Source organism: Delphinus delphis, chromosome 5, assembly GCF_949987515.2.
Source record: "Delphinus delphis chromosome 5, mDelDel1.2, whole genome shotgun sequence".
In the NCBI taxonomy this organism is placed as follows: Eukaryota; Metazoa; Chordata; class Mammalia; order Artiodactyla; family Delphinidae; genus Delphinus; species Delphinus delphis.
Window position 1 is genome coordinate 107,604,772 of NC_082687.1, and position 15,577 is coordinate 107,620,348.

General features: G+C 44.0%; 1 non-coding gene across 1 annotated transcript; it reads right to left on the reverse strand.

Moving 5' to 3' along the window:
• Window positions 1-717: 717 nt before the first annotated feature.
• On the reverse strand, window positions 718-790 carry TRNAE-CUC (transfer RNA glutamic acid (anticodon CUC)). The gene has a single exon. It is a non-coding gene; the product is annotated as a tRNA-Glu (tRNA).
• Between the last annotated feature and the right edge of the window lie 14,787 nt (window positions 791-15,577).

Here is a 15,577-nt window from a genome sequence, read left to right on the forward strand (position 1 = left end):
TCAATTTCACTTTGGAATCCTTTCACAGATTATGGATGTCCACTTCTCATGAGGGAGTATGAACATGCAAGAAATGGTCAAGAGTTTGCTGTTTGTGAAAAGACTCAGCTGTAGCGGCATCTGGACAACACACTTTCAAAACGGGGTTATTTCATAATTGCATCGGCTCAACTCCGACTGCGCTGGACCTTGTCAGTTTATAGTTGGCTCCGCAATTTCACGCTCCAGGGTGGCAAGAACTGCCCTGCTTGGCCAGCCTGGAGAAGGCTTGGTGAATTCCTGCAGCCATGGCTCCATTTCTTGCTGCCCACGATTGGCATGGCATTGGAGTGAAGTCCATTTGGCCTGTGACTGGACCTCTTATTAGTCACAGGCAAAAAGTCCACTGAGGTCCCCAGGAAAAATAACATGGAATCCAGGTGATAAGGTCTTAACCTCTTCTTGCGCGCTTGGTCTAGTTTCACTTGCTCCCAGGGTGCCGCATGCAGAGACCTTGCATCAACGGCCCTTCACACCACAGCTCCTAGCATGAAACAGCCGGGCCTGACCCCTCAGCTCCGAGATCGTGTGCAGAAGCGCCGCGCACAACACTCAGTGTGGATGCAATTTAAGGAATAGTGGCCAAAAGCATGAACTTTAGGGCCAGAAGGTCCTGGTTTTATGCCCCAATGATGCCACTTACTTTTTTTTTTTTTTTTTTTTGTCGCATGGTTTTAGTTCCCTGACCAGGGATTGAACCTGGGCCCTCAGCAGTGAGAGTGCAGAGTCCTAACCACTGGACTGCCAGGGAATTCCCATGATGCTACTTACTTGAATGTGATCTCCAGAAAATGACAATCTCTCTTTTCTTTGGTTACCTTATATGTAGAGAAGGGCATTATGAGTACCTATCTCAGATTGTTGCTGAAATTGTTAAATGAGATAATATAGGTAAAGCAATTTGCACAGTCCCCGGCATACAATAAGTACTCAATAAATGGTAGGTGTTTGCTCTTTGGATGGACCTGGCACAGAATAAATATCTGAAACCCCAAATTCAGAGGGTGATCAGCCTTAATCTCTATTGTTCTGGGTGTTATTATCTCTCCAGCTAGACAGTAAGCTTCCTTATGTCATGGACTCGTATTACTGCCTTCTCAGTTGTAATATTGCTTGTGTTGTCGTTTTTGATTTCAAAAGTAATATGTCTTATTGAAAAATAGTCCAGAAATACTAGTTTCCCCCTCCCATTCTTACCTTCTATACAGTTGCCCTCAGTATCTGCAGGGTATTGGTTCCAGGACCCTGGTGGATACCAAAATCCAAGGATGCTCAAATCCCTTATATTAAATGGCAAAGATTTTGCATATAACCTATGCACACCCTCCTATATACTTTAAATCATCTTTAGATTACTTATAATATCTAATACAATGTAAATGCTATCTAAATAATTGCTGGCACTGCAAATTAAAGTTTTGCTTTTTGGAATTTTTTTCTGAATATTTTCGATCTTGGTTGAATCGGAGGCTACAGAACCTGCAGATACAGAGGGCTGACTGTATCTCGTTGCAAGAGGTAATATATAGTTTGATTCTGGATTTTTTGGGGGGAATTTGTTTTTTTTTTAAAACCTGTCTTCCTCCTTTTTTAAAAAGTGTTTTCTTTTTGGCTACCTTGGGTCTTAGTTGCTACATGCGGGCTTTCTTCTAGTTGCGGCCAGAGGGGGCTGCTCTTCGTTGCAGTGTGCGGGCTTCTCATTGCGGTGGCTTTTCTTGTTGCGGAGCATGGGCTTTAGGCGCGCAGGCTTAGTTGTGGCTCACGGGCTCTAGAGCACAGGCTCAGTAGTTGTGGCGCACGGGCTTAGTTGCTCCACAGCACGTGGGATCTTCCTGGACCAGGGCTTGAACCCGCGTCCCCTGCATTGGCAGGTGGATTCTTAACCACTGTGCCACAAGGGAAGCCCTGGGAAGTTATGGGGTTTTTTTTTGCTTTTTAAATTTTATTTATTTATTTATTTTTGGCTGCGTTGGGTCTTCGTTGCTGTGTGTGGGTTTTCTCTAGTTGTGGCAAGTGGGGGCTACTCTTTGTTGCGGTGCACGGGCTTCTCATTGCGGTGGCTTCTCTTGTTGCAGAGCGCAGGCTTCAGTAGTTGTGGCACGTGGGCTCAGTAGTTGTGGCATACGGTCTTAGTTGCTCCGCGGCATGTGGGATCTTCCTGGTTCAGGAAGGACACGAACCCGTGTCCCCTGCATTGGTAGAAGGATTCTTAACCACTGTGCCACCAGGGAAGTCCCGGAAGTTATGTTTGATTCATAAAAATTGTGGGTGAATATATTTCTCATCAACTCATATTTTTCACTTAACACAGAGTTTTCTAAGAGCCTATGGAACTATTTTATTCTTTTTTTTTTCCATTGCCTATATAGTATCTCATAACATGGGATTACTTCACTATTAGTTTGTTCTTTGAGGCTTGTTCATTCATTTATTTCACTCACTGAATAATTACATGCCAGGCACTGGACCCTGGGGAAATTATAAATAGTACTGCTCTAAACATCCTTAGGTAATTTTTCTAAAAAAGCAAACATTCCCATTGCTGAGACATATGTTTAGAAGATGCACATGGTGATTCTTAGACAAACAATGTGGGCACAAAGTGGGAACTCAATAAACATTTGTTGCTTGAGTCAATGACTTAGGTACATCTAGAGTAGGAGTTATTATAAGAGCAGGTAAGTACTACAGATATGTATGTTTTCCTAACTTAACCAGTATGTTGTGTCATACCAAAGAAATATCTGTAAAACTCGCTTTACAGCATGTACTGGTTTAGAAAAAAAATTGACAGGAACACAACTGTCAGCCCTATCTCTCCTTTAGAACATTCAGCATTATTATTTTCGGAAGGTGATTAATCAGGGACTTAGTAAACTTTGATACGTTGTATGAACAAAAAGTTCAGTTGAAGAAAAAATCACCTTTCTGTGAGACAGACAATCAATCAATGTTTTTCAAAACATGGAAATTAAGATGAATAATTTGCTTTCTCATATGTTGACAATGAATAGAATGGAAAAGCTTCATGGAACTCAATCACAATTATATTATTCAATATTACATTTACTGGGGTGTATTTAAGTGGTATAATAAAATCACGTAATTATTTATTTCACAATATTTAAACTGAGACATAATAGTAACTGCAAATTTAAAACTACCCATTAAACAGCCTCTCATACAGACAGAGACCTTTGTATGATAGAGCTGCAGGGTTTACATCTGCAACAAGACACACAGGATGGGAGGCCTTCTTTTGAGCTTTTGACTTCACCCATGGACACAGACCCCGAAGCCCACAATATCATTTTCTGAGATCTGTAGAAAATCTTACTTAAACATATCTCCATAATGCCTGAACATTTGGGTCACAAAGTAGGGAGTAGGTGGGATATTCACTCAAACTTTCCTGTGGCTACACGTTTGAATCTAGTCCTTCTGTGTTACCAGCGGACAGGACACCCAAGCCTCTGATTACATCTGTGATGGTCTATAAAAACTGTTGGTTTGAATTTCTATTTACTTTACATCCTAGCAAGCCAATCCATTTGCTAGTGCCTTCTGGGCAAAATGCCTGGGTTTTGTAAAAAACGAACTCCTATTGAAAAGGAAACATAAACCCAAGTGAAATACATTTCAATTGTTGGTGTTCTGGGTTGTTACCTTTCTGTACCTTGATGTACATTTTCCACAACAATGATGTTGAACCTCTGGTTAACTCAGGAGCGTTTTCATTTCAGGGAAACTCCTGTAGTGACATCATACAGTTGTCCGTTTTGGGACTGTCCTGCAAGTTTTTTTGTGTGGTTTTTTTTGTTTGTTTTTCTGTTACCATCCTGTTGTATTATCATAAACAGATGATTGTTTACCGCCATGATTTCTGCACTGAGCACCCAGACATGTCTCTTGATTATTTTTGTTGACTATATGTAATCACCCATAAGCCAGTGCAAATCCTAAGCATAATTACCCTGTCCGAAAGTAGAAATTAACATAAAACATATCTGTCAGTTAAATTCAATAAGGATTTGACCGAATTCCCTCTGATTCATCCTCGTTAGAATCCGAGGCAGCCATCGTTTACTTTGAAAACTGCCCAGCAGGTGTATGAATAGCAACTCCAAAAAGTGTAGAGCCTTGACCATTTTAAAGAAGGCAACACCCCTTCTAAAAACATAACTGCTGAGCTCATCAAAGAAATCTCACACCGCCGTCTTGTGCTCTCGAAAAGCTGCGGAAAAGCGCAGTGTTCCGCTGAGCAAAGAGCTACTCTCTCACTGTTCATTTTGGTTTCTGTTTTCTATCCTTAATGAGAAGCAAATCAATTAACAGGACATATGACATGGTGGTTAGTCACCTAAGGGAAAGTATTAGTAGCCTCATTAACTTGGTGAACCCTTCCAGCTCTCACCTAGAGTTACCATCGTGCGGACCCATGACTAATCCTGCCCGGCAATCCTTGAGGTCTGGAAACCCACTCTTTGACCCAGGCCAAAGCAATACCCAGTGAATAACCGCTGGTGCCCCAAGCCCACTCACACCGACGTCAGGAAACCGTTCCCGAGAAAGGCAACGTGCGGGGGTGGGGGGATCTCTTCCCGGCCCCACCCTTGAAAGTTGCAGGGAGTGGCACCCAAAGAACTTTCCCAGATTGTTCTCTGTCACCGCTCAGGGAGGTCCGCTCCAGCCTTTCCCCGCTGAGCCAATCTGCCCCGCCTGCCAAGCCCCTCCTTCCCTGCACCTTTAACGGCTGGGAGCAGAGAGCCGCGGCTGAGGGTTCACTTCTCAAGAAGTCGCACCGGTTTTTCGAGATCCGCTCTGCGCCTGGAGAGCCACAGCAGCGGGAGCGGGCGCCGCCGGGTGAGTCACTGTTTGGAAACGGAGTGGGCGGGCAAGGGTGTGAGAGAATGAATGATGTCAGGAGCGCGCAGGGCGGCGGGCGGGGAGAGCGGGCCGTGGGGCCGCGGTAAACACCGAGCGCCGCGGCGCGGGCTGAGCGGGGAGACCCCGCCCTCCGCGCGCAAGGAGCCGTCCTCGGCAGCCAGAGCCCGGCCGGTGCTGCAGCGCCGCCGAGAGCGGCCTCGGAAGCGGCAGCCGCGGGAGAGACCCGGGAGGTGCTTCCCTGGCAGGGCCGAGGCAGGAGAGGGCGAGACCCCGAGCAAACTTTACAGCGGCTTCGGCCGGGGGCGGCTGCGGCTGCGGCAGCGGGCTCCGTCCGCTAGCAGATCCCGGGCCCGGGAGCTGGTGCGTCCGGCCGGGAAGATCTGGAGCCCCAGGTGAGAGCGGGTAAGGAGCGCCGGAGGGGCCGGGGAGGAGGATGGGCTGGAAAGCCGTGCGGCGGGCGCAGCGCGGGGAGGGCATGGTGGACTGCGAACGCGGACGTGGCTCTAATTCGGCTCCCACGCGCCCCGCCCCAAGGCATCCTTCCCTGATTTTGCCTGATAGAGAGGATGGACGTGTGGCTTCGTCTCCACGCTCTGAGCATTCATCTCATTCATTTGCAACCACTGCGGGTCACTCGGTCCTGACGTTGAAAGGACACAGACTGAACCATAGATTGTCCTGAGCCACTCTGGAGGTCAGGACTTTAGTTCAAAGGAGGTGGAGGAGGGACTGTCTTTAAGCTTTTTTGAGAGGCACTTACTGATGATGTGTGAACGGTAAGAACCCAGCTCTGGGCTGCCCACACTGAAACGTTTCCACGTTTGGCATTCCAAAGCTACTACCCTTAAGGAAAGGGAGGCTTGGTGTTTCAGCGCAGATAGGTGCGACTGGACCCGTCTACTTCTCTGAGGTATGGATGGTTAATAGCCCGCGGCTACGTCTTTAAACAACTCAAACGTTATGTCCTGTAATTTTTATGTATCAGTCTCTGCCATTCTTCTATTTCATCTTGCTTGCTCTAATACGACCTTAGGATCGTTTTGACACGTATGTTAAATTTTTGAAGAGATTCAATTGTTTAGTGCCTCTAGGTGGGCGTGGATTTTGAACTTAACTTTCCAAATCCTTGGTTTCAATCCTAGTCACATCTGTTAATGGTGGGTTCTCAGTCGCATTAAACACTCTGAACTAGTAAAATGGGACTGTAACAACTTCAGAGGATAATAATGAGAGTTAAACCTCAGAAGACCTATCATAATGTCTGCCACAAAGCAGACCTCAACAAATTTTAACTGTTTATATATAAATAGTGTGTTCCAGCTGGCTTAGATAATCACCAATTAATTTCCACAGGATTTCCTACTTACAAACCTGGTGGGTTGAGGTTTAGGGTGTGAAATCCTTTGGCAAGTTCCTCAGAGTGTGAAGTAAGTTCAACGCTTCTGCGTGGATACCTGAAAGAGTTCGGGTTCCCACCCCATACCAGGGGAACTGCCATTCACTAAACAGAGTCAGAGCAGTGGCTGAAAGTGACAAATGGAATTTGGAGGAAGAAAGGATGTGTGGATAACTCTCTAACTTTACCCTTAACTTGTTTTTTTGCCTTTTAAAAAAATACGCAGGACAAAATTGTAGCCCTTTCCTTGGTTTGCTGCTGACCTTACTTCACAGTAGTCTTCTGGTTGAAGTGTTTTTTTTTAACGAGTTAATGTTTAATTTGGTTTCTCTAGTTTCATTTTTCAGTGAAGCTGGTTGACTTTTGAACGTGGAGGGAAACACTTGGACACCTTTGGGTTTTCACGGAATCTTATAAAAACCCCTAGGAGACAGTTGGAGAGATAGGGAGCATTTGCTCAGGTGTTACTGAAAACATTTGTTCTTACCTTATATCTGCAACAACTTTTAGGGTCAAAGGTTACAGGGAATGTTTTTTTCCACAGTGTGATGCAGAGATCTTGGGCATCAGAATCCAGAAGACCTAAGGCTATCCGGGTGGTAACTTACTGGCTGTGTTTCTCTGAGCAATTAAACTCTCTGGAATTCTTGTGGGACTTTAAACAAAATATAGGGAAAAACATAGAAATAATCTTACCTCTATTAAAATAGACAATGGAATACAAATGAGAACTTTTAAAGAAGTGATACGTTGAAGTGAGATGTTGTTTGTTTTCTTTTCTTAAGGAAGAATTACCGAGAATTCTAGACAGTTTCAGATAAGAGTAGCCTATCCACCTTTATCTAATTCCCTTATGAGGGATTTGAAGCCTCCATTGTGAACTACTACTATCAGATATTTATTCAGTTGGTGAATGTTTAGTGAGCGGCTACTATATTCCAGCCACTGTGCTAGGTACTAGCAATGCTAACATGAAGGAGGCACTGTAACTGGCCTAAAGACTGGTAGAAAGAGCCCCTAGCCTTTGATTATGGAGAGGAAAAGAGTCAAAAAGGAGAGAGGAAGGGACTTGGGAGGAAACCAGAAATGATTAGGCTATGATAGGCTGCCTCCCACTGGTAATTTGAGATCTACTGGCTTTCTAGTGAACTGGGTCTCATAAGTTTTGAGGCTGAACCATGCACGTATGCCTGAACCATGCACGTATGCCTTGCTTTACCCAGTAACAGTATTATATAGACAAATTTAGCCCTTAAGTCAAGTTTTTTTTTTTGCGGTACGCAGGCCTCTCACTGTTGTGGCCTCTCCTGTTGCGGAGCACAGGCTCCAGATGCGCAGGCTCAGCGGCCATGGCTCACGGGCCCAGCCGCTCCGCGGCATGTGGGATCTTCCCGGACCGGGGCACAAACCTGTGTCCCCTGCATCGGCAGGCGGACTCTCAACCACTGCGCCACCAGGGAAGCCCAAGTCAAGTATTTTTAAAATAAATTTATTTTATTTTATTTTAATTTTTGGCTGTGTTGGGTCTTCATTGCTGCGTGCGGGCTTTCTCTAGTTGTGGCGAGCGGGGCCTACTCCTCGTTGTGGTACGTGGGCTTCCCACTGCGGTAGCTTCTCTTGTTGTGGAGCACGGGCTCTAAGCACGTGGGCTTTGGTAGTTGTGGCTCACAGGCTTAGTTGCTCCGCGGCATGTGGGATCTTCCCAGACAAGGGCTTGAACCTGTGTCCCCTGCATTGGTAGGCGGATTCTTAACTACTGTGCCACCAGGGAAGTCCTTTTTTTTTTTGATGTGACCATTTTGTAAAAGTCTTTATTGAATTCGTTACAATATTGCTTCTGTTTTATGTTTTGGTTTTTTGGCCGAGAGGCATGTGGGATCTTAGCTCCCCTACCAGGGATCGAACCTGCAACCCCTGCATTGGAAGGTGAAGCCTTAACCACTGGACTGCCTGCGAAGTCCCAAGTCAACTAATTTTAACCATATCAGAGCAAACTTGTTTAAATGAAATCTGAAGGGTGAAGTCAGTTCAGCCAAGATTTATTTACTGTGAGCAAAGAAAGCACCATCGTAGATTTTTAAGAGAATAATCACTGTATGTGAATAGTGTGATATTTCAGTTTCTTACTTGTATAGGTTTAAAAGTACAAGGTAAACAAATCAGCCGCCACCCAGAAAATCACTTAGTGTTATATCCTCAAATGCTTTCTCACCGCTATGAACATACAACATCGAGAGCTAACATGTATAGCATTTACTGTGGTAAGTGCTGTATGCCAGTTACTTTATACTGAGAATCTCATGTTATCCTCACTCTAACCTATAAGGTAGGTACAATTATGGAGGAAAAAAACTGCTTTAAGGAAATTAAGGAACTTTCCTGAAGTTACACAGCTAGAAAATTATTCTCTACAAAACCGGGTTTGTTCTCTATGTACTGTTTTCTAACTTTTTTTTGTCACCCAAATATGGATGCCTCTATATCACTAAAATATGCTTAAACAGCGTCTTTTATAGTTTTCTACTGAATGGCTGCATCTCAACTTAACCAATCCTTTATCGTTGGACAGTTAGTTTGTTTTCAGTTTTCACTATTTTAAGCAACTCTGCAATAAGTATCCTTCTAACTATATATGTGTGCAATCCATGATGATTTTAGTCATTTTAAAAAGTGAATTATGATCTTTAATTTATCTGCCTTTTTTTTCACTATATTCAGAATTAGAAACTTTCTCCTTTCTCTTTCAGATTTGTTATAATTTCTGTTCCTTTAGTGTTTCTCATAAGATTTCAGCAATAGGATCAACATTCTCTATGGAGGGGCACAATAAGTCAGCAGCTCATTACGCAAGGGATTTATGATGAAAACGGAACACAGAGCCTTTCTTAACAACTATTTGTGTTTGTATTATTGTTATTAGACATAAAGCTGAACTTCTTTTATGGGGAAATATAGCAGAATGGAGCAGTGCTGATTTTGCCAGGCAGAAAAGAAATTTTAAAAAAAAATTTTATTGAAGTATAGTTGATTTACAGTGTTGTGTTAATTTCTGCTGTACAGCAAAGTGACTCAGTTATACGTATATATTCTTTTTCATATTGTTTTCCATTATGGTTTATCACAGGATATTGAATATAGTTTCCTGTGCTATACAGTAGGACTTTGTTGTCTATCCATCCTGTATATAATAGTTCGCATCTGCTAATCCCAAACTCGCAAACCTTCCCTCCCCCTTGGCAACCACAAGTCTGTTCTCTATGTCTGTGAGTCTGTTTCTGTTTCATAGGTATGTTCACTTGTGTTGTATTTTAGATTCCACGTATAAGTGTTTGTCTCTCTTTCTGACTTACTTCGCTTAGTATGATCGCTAGGTTCATCCATGTTGCTGCAAATGGCATTATTTCATTCTTTCTTTATGGCTGAGTAAGTCTATTGAAAATATGTACCACATCTTCTTTATCCATTCCTCTGCTGAAGGACATTTAGGTTGTTTCCATGTCTTGGCTATTGTAAATAGTGCTGCTGTGAACATAGGGGTGTATGTATCTCAGAAAAGAAATTCTACTTCTACAATTTGCCTCCTTGGTACCCAGTAGGATAGACAGGTTGCATTTTGCAGATGTTACATATACAGCAGATGTATCATCAGGTTTAGAATAAGCTCATCGCTTTTAAACTGATCACCTTTTAAAAAAATCTTAGAGGGCTTCCCTGGTGGCGCAGTGGTTGAGAGTCTGCCTGCCGATGCAGGGGACACGGGTTCGTGCCCCGGTCCGGGAGGATCCCACATGACGCAGAGTGGCTGGGCCCGTGAGCCATGGCCGCTGAGCCTGCGCGTCCGGAGCCTGTGCTCCGCAACGGGAGAGGCCACAACAGTAAGAGGCCCGCGTACCGCAAAAAAATAAAATAATAAAATAAAAATATCTTAGAAATTTGTTGTTTGATCTCTTGAGAAGTGTATCACTGCTAAGACATTTTCCGGTTGATTTAATGAATGAAAGTGCAAGAAATATCCATTAGCTAGTTTTCATTATAGGTATAAAGCATTTCTTCATTTAAACATTTCTCAAGTTTTATTATAATATCATACCCTCTTTGCTACCCTGAGTCAAACTTTTATTTTTATTATTATTATTTTTTGGCTACATCGGATCTTAGTCTCAGCACACAGGCTACTGTCTAGTTGTGGTGCACAAGCTCAGTAGTTGTGGTGCGCGAGCTCAGTAGTTGCGGCACATGGGTTTAGTTGCCCCAAGGCATGTGGGATCTTAGTTCCCCCACAAGGGATCGAACCCACGTCCCCTGCATTGGAAGGCGGATTCTTAACCACCGGACCACCAGGGAAGTCCCAAGTCAAACTTTTAATTTTGCTTTGGGTTTATATTTCCATATCCAATGCTAGTTATTTTATCCTCATGGTTTTGATAAAGGATGTTGGAATATGAGTAGTGTTCAATTCAGCCTCTTCATACAGAAACCCAGATAAGTTCAATTTGTTAATTCCTAACAATGACTTTTAATTCAAAGCAGAATTTAAAAAACAGTTAATAAAATTGTAGTATAAATAGGTTAATCAGTTATTTGCTGATTGGTTTTCCCTACTGTCAAACCCTAATTTGATGATTTGCTTACAGTTTAAAATTCAGCCTTACCATTTTGTGTCTTTAGATTGATAGTGTCACTTAAAACTTTCAAACAAACTTGTGCACGTTCTTAGATCTTTTTTTAAAAAGCAGCATTAACTGGATTGAGTGTTTGTCTTATATTTACATCTTTTCTCCCAGTAAACCCCTTGTACTATTTAAAAAGAATAAAACCACATACTAAAATTGTTAAAGAGGAGGGAATAAAAGGAGATGAAAGATAATTTTGAAGCCACAGTTGTCAGAAAAGACAGCTAGCTACTAAAAGTCAGATGAAGTGAAAGACTCTGGAAGGGACCTTCAGGTAAGTGTCATTTCTCCGCCTGGTAGTAGCTGTGCTGAGCTTCATTTAGGGTGATACATTTGACTGTGGAAAGAGAAATACCCAAGTGTTAGGGCTGGCCTCAGGCAAAATTGAGACATTGAGCTGAAATTCTCACCTTAGGGCATCCTTAACTCTGAGTTTACCGGGCAGGACTTGCCTACACCGAGAAAGTGCTCGATGAGTACCTGTATAAGGGCAAATTGCTATCCAGTTGAAACTGTGGACCTGGAGGCATCATATTTATGGAAAACTAGGGGATGAGTATCCACCTCTGGAATTTATTTTATTTTTGGCCACACCACGCAGCATGCGGGACCTTAGTTCCCTGACCAGGGATCGAACCCGCCCCCTGCAGTGGAAGCTCTTGACTGCTGGCCCAGGGAAGTCCCCTACCTTGGGAATTTAATGACCTCTTTTCAATTAAGATGATTAGAAATGCAAAATACGTGATAAGAGTTAAACTTCTGAAAAGCTTTTCCACAAATGGGAGGGACTGAAGGGAGGAGTAGCCCTGGAGGTGGGGAAACAACTGTAGAAAGATGCAGATGTGCCAAAGGCAGACTCTGTGTCCCTTGGAAGGTAGTACCTAATCCCAAGGCTTGCTGGGAATTGGCTCCTGCTGTTGAAACTGGGGTCACCTGTGATCCTGTAGGGTCTGGCCTGCCAGGGGTGAAAATGCATGTTCCGGGCCTCTCTTCCCTGCTCTGTTGGTGAGAATCGTCCTGGGAAGCCCCTCTTAACATGCACCCCACCCAGATGGGTTCAGGATACTCTTCCTTACCTGGGAGTACTTTAAGTAGGTAGTCTGATCTAACTAGAGAAAATGTGAAGGAACGAGTTTTCATTTAGGGAGTAGGGAAAAGGGTTAAAGTGGTTTTGGATTAGGGATCACTTAGCTAATTGGTATGCCAAGGAGGGACACCTCTAGATAGCAGCCCACTTCCAGTGAGAAGTGAAGACCTCTCAGGAAAAGACTGGCAGCAGGAGTTGAAAATGAAGCTAAGCCTTTAAAACAGAGAGCTGCCAAACGCTTGAGTCAGTTCTCCAAGCTTCACCAAACACAGATAGCGCAGTAAAATAGCGATGGTTAGATAATGGTAGATACTCTGAGATAGGTTCTAGAGGAGATTAAATCAAATTCTCTATCTTCAGACAGCCCTGCAAAATAAAAATTGTGTTATCTCCACTGTGGAAGTAGGGAAACAATTTAGAAGGGTTAACATACTCAAGGCTGCAGAGCTGGTGAGAAGAAGAGCAGGGTTTTGAAGCCAGGGGCAGCCGACTCTCTTGCCCACGCACTGCCCAGTATCCCCTAGGCTTTCTGTAATCTCTCCGCTAGCTTTGGAGATACAGCAGGTTTTGGGGGGGGACATATTTTGATATGGGATTGTATGTCTACCACCCATCTCCTGGAATGCTTCTCTGGTCTGTGCTGCTTCAGGCCATGAAGTAATGCCAGAGAGACAAAGGCCCATAGGCTTACTCGGGCCACACTTGGACTTAAGTCCCAGCAACATCCCTCACCACTAGGTGACCTGAGCAACTTCCTCTGATGAACCTCCATTTCCTGGCTGTGAAATGGCAATAAGATAGTTTTTACTTCCTAAGGTGATAATGGATTATATTACTTTAAATGTGTAAAACACTGATGATAATGCTTGGTTCATAGTTAATATTTGGTGGCTCAGCTATTACTTTTTAAAAAATATTTATTTATTAATTATTTATTTTTGGTTGCATTGGGTCTTATGCTGAGCGCGGGCTTTCTCTAGTTGTGGCGAGCGGGGGCTACTCTTCATTGCGGTGCGCGGGCTTCTCATTGTGGTGGCTTCTCTTGCTGTGGAGCAGGGCTCTAGGTGCGCGGGTTTCAGTAGTTGCGGCACATGGGCTCAGTAGTTGTGGCTTGTGGGCTCTAGAGCACAGGCTCAGAAGTTGTGGCGCACGGGCTTAGTTGCTCCGTGGCATGTGGGATCTTCCCGGACCAGGGCTCGAACCCGTGTCCCCTGCATTGGGAGGCGGGTTCTTAACCACTGAGCCACCAGGGAAGCCCTCAGCTATTACTTTTTGCATATAGACTATACTTCTAACTTTTCAAACAAAGGGTTCATTCCTGTTGTCCCCCAAATCAAATTGTTTCTCGTTATTTCTCATGAAGGTAGTGTATTTTTCTTGTAACCTAATAGCCATTTGTGATATCTCGCCTGCATTGGTAGGATCTGGGTCCTATCCCTCTCTCCTCCTCCCTTCCTTCAGGGTTAAAATAAAATTATTAAAATTGGTCGTCCACTGCCATTGAATTCAAGAACTTTCGTAAGAAGTATATAACATCAGCTGTGAATGCTGAAAAGCTTTCAAAGCTGCCATCACAATATGCCAGCCCTCTCAGCAGATGCTGGTAGCGCTGGTGAGCATAACTGCCACTGTCCCTCACAAAGCTCAGCCTTCTGCGGAGTATTGTACCATGAGCACCACTGTCCCAGAAAATGCGGGGCCATTAAGAATCACAGACCCTACTGTCCTCCCCGGACAGTATGCTCTACATCTTTCTTTAGGAGGCCCTGAGACGGTCTATCTAACACAGCCGCTACTGTTTTGTGAGATTTGCATTTGATCTGCAAGTTATTTAACCATCCAGTTATTACTGCCCCAGTAGTTGCTACCAAACTTTAGTAGCAACAAAGGGCATTGTTTCTGTTAAATCAATATTTATGTGTGTATATATATAATATCATATCCTCTGTGATGGGTTAGCTAGTGCTGAGAGGTGCACTCCCTTGGTGTATAGTTTGGTTGGCAAGTTATAAGCAGCAAAGCAGGAACATTTACAATTTTATTTTCCAAATACTTGAAGCATTCACTCTATGCCAGGGTTTGTTCTGAGCACGTAGAACTCTTATTCTCATCTCTTCCTCCTTAAACACTCTGAGACAGATATCATTATCCCCATTTTAAGACTCCTCTTTTGAGACACAGAGAAGTTAAGTCACTTGCCTAAGGTCACACAGCTAGTATGAGGCACTGTGGTTTGTAGAATCTAGCATGTATCTCACACCTTGGGCCTCATTTTATCCTTGCACATGCAGTTTTAGCAAAGGCAACATCACACCCGTCCACACATGCTATCACCTCCTTATGATTTACCGTGTGGAGGACTACAGCTAGGTCATATATTTCAGTGTTGCTGTTGAAATGTATTGATGATACAGTATTGTCGAACATTTCTCTCAAAAAGCCTGTGAGTGCTCAGTCAGGCCTGGTGGTGTGTCCGGGAAAGGAGCCGTGCATTCATTCTCCCAGTCCCCTGATCAGCACACTCAGCTGCAACCTCTTCCTGCTGCTTTTTTTTTTTTAAACATATTTTTTGAGTTCTCAATTTTTTAAAAAAATTATTTATTTATTTATGGCTGCGTTGGGTCTTCATTGCCGTGCACGGGCTTTCTCTAGTTGCGGCGAGCGGGGGCTACTCTTCGTTGTGGTGCGCGGGCTTCTCATTGCAGTGGCTTCTCTTGCTGTGGAGCACGGGCTCTAAGGTGCGCGGACTTCAGTAGTTGTGGCAAATGGGCTCGGTAGTTGTGGCTCACAGGCTCTACAGCACAGGCTGAGTAGTTGTGGCGCACGGGCTTAGTTGCTCCGTGGCAGGTGGGATTTTCCCAGACCTGGGATCGAACCCGTGTCCCCTGCCTTAGCAGGCAGATTCTTAACCACTGCACCACCAGGGAAGTCCTCCTGCTGCTTTAATGTTACTTATTTTTTAAGTTTTAGGGCTTTCACCCATTGTAAATTAAAATATTTAAAAATCCTTATTGGAGGAGACTAGCTTGCATATGTGAGGTTTCTTTGAATGTTTTCTAGTTACTCTTGGAGATGGTCGTAGGCAGAATAATGGTGCCCCAAAGATGTCCACATCCTAATCCCCAGGAACTATGAACCTGTTATGTTACCTGGCAAGGAGGGATTAAGGTTGCTAATCAGCTGACTTAAGATACGGAGAGTATCCTGGGTGATCTGGGTAGACCCAATGTAATCACAAGGGTCCTTATAAGTGGAAAAGTGAAAGAGAAGAGTCAGAATCAGAGAGTTGGCACCTTTAGGAAAACTTCCAATGGCCATTGCCGGCTTAAGATGGAAGGGGGCCGCGAGCCAAGGAATGCACACGATCTCTAAGAAGCCGGGAAAGGCTGGGAAATGGATTCTCCCCCGGGCCTCCAGAAAGGAGCACAGCCCGGCTGACATTTCAGTGTTAACCCACTGAGTCCCCTTTTGGACTTCTGATTTCTAGAAGTGTGA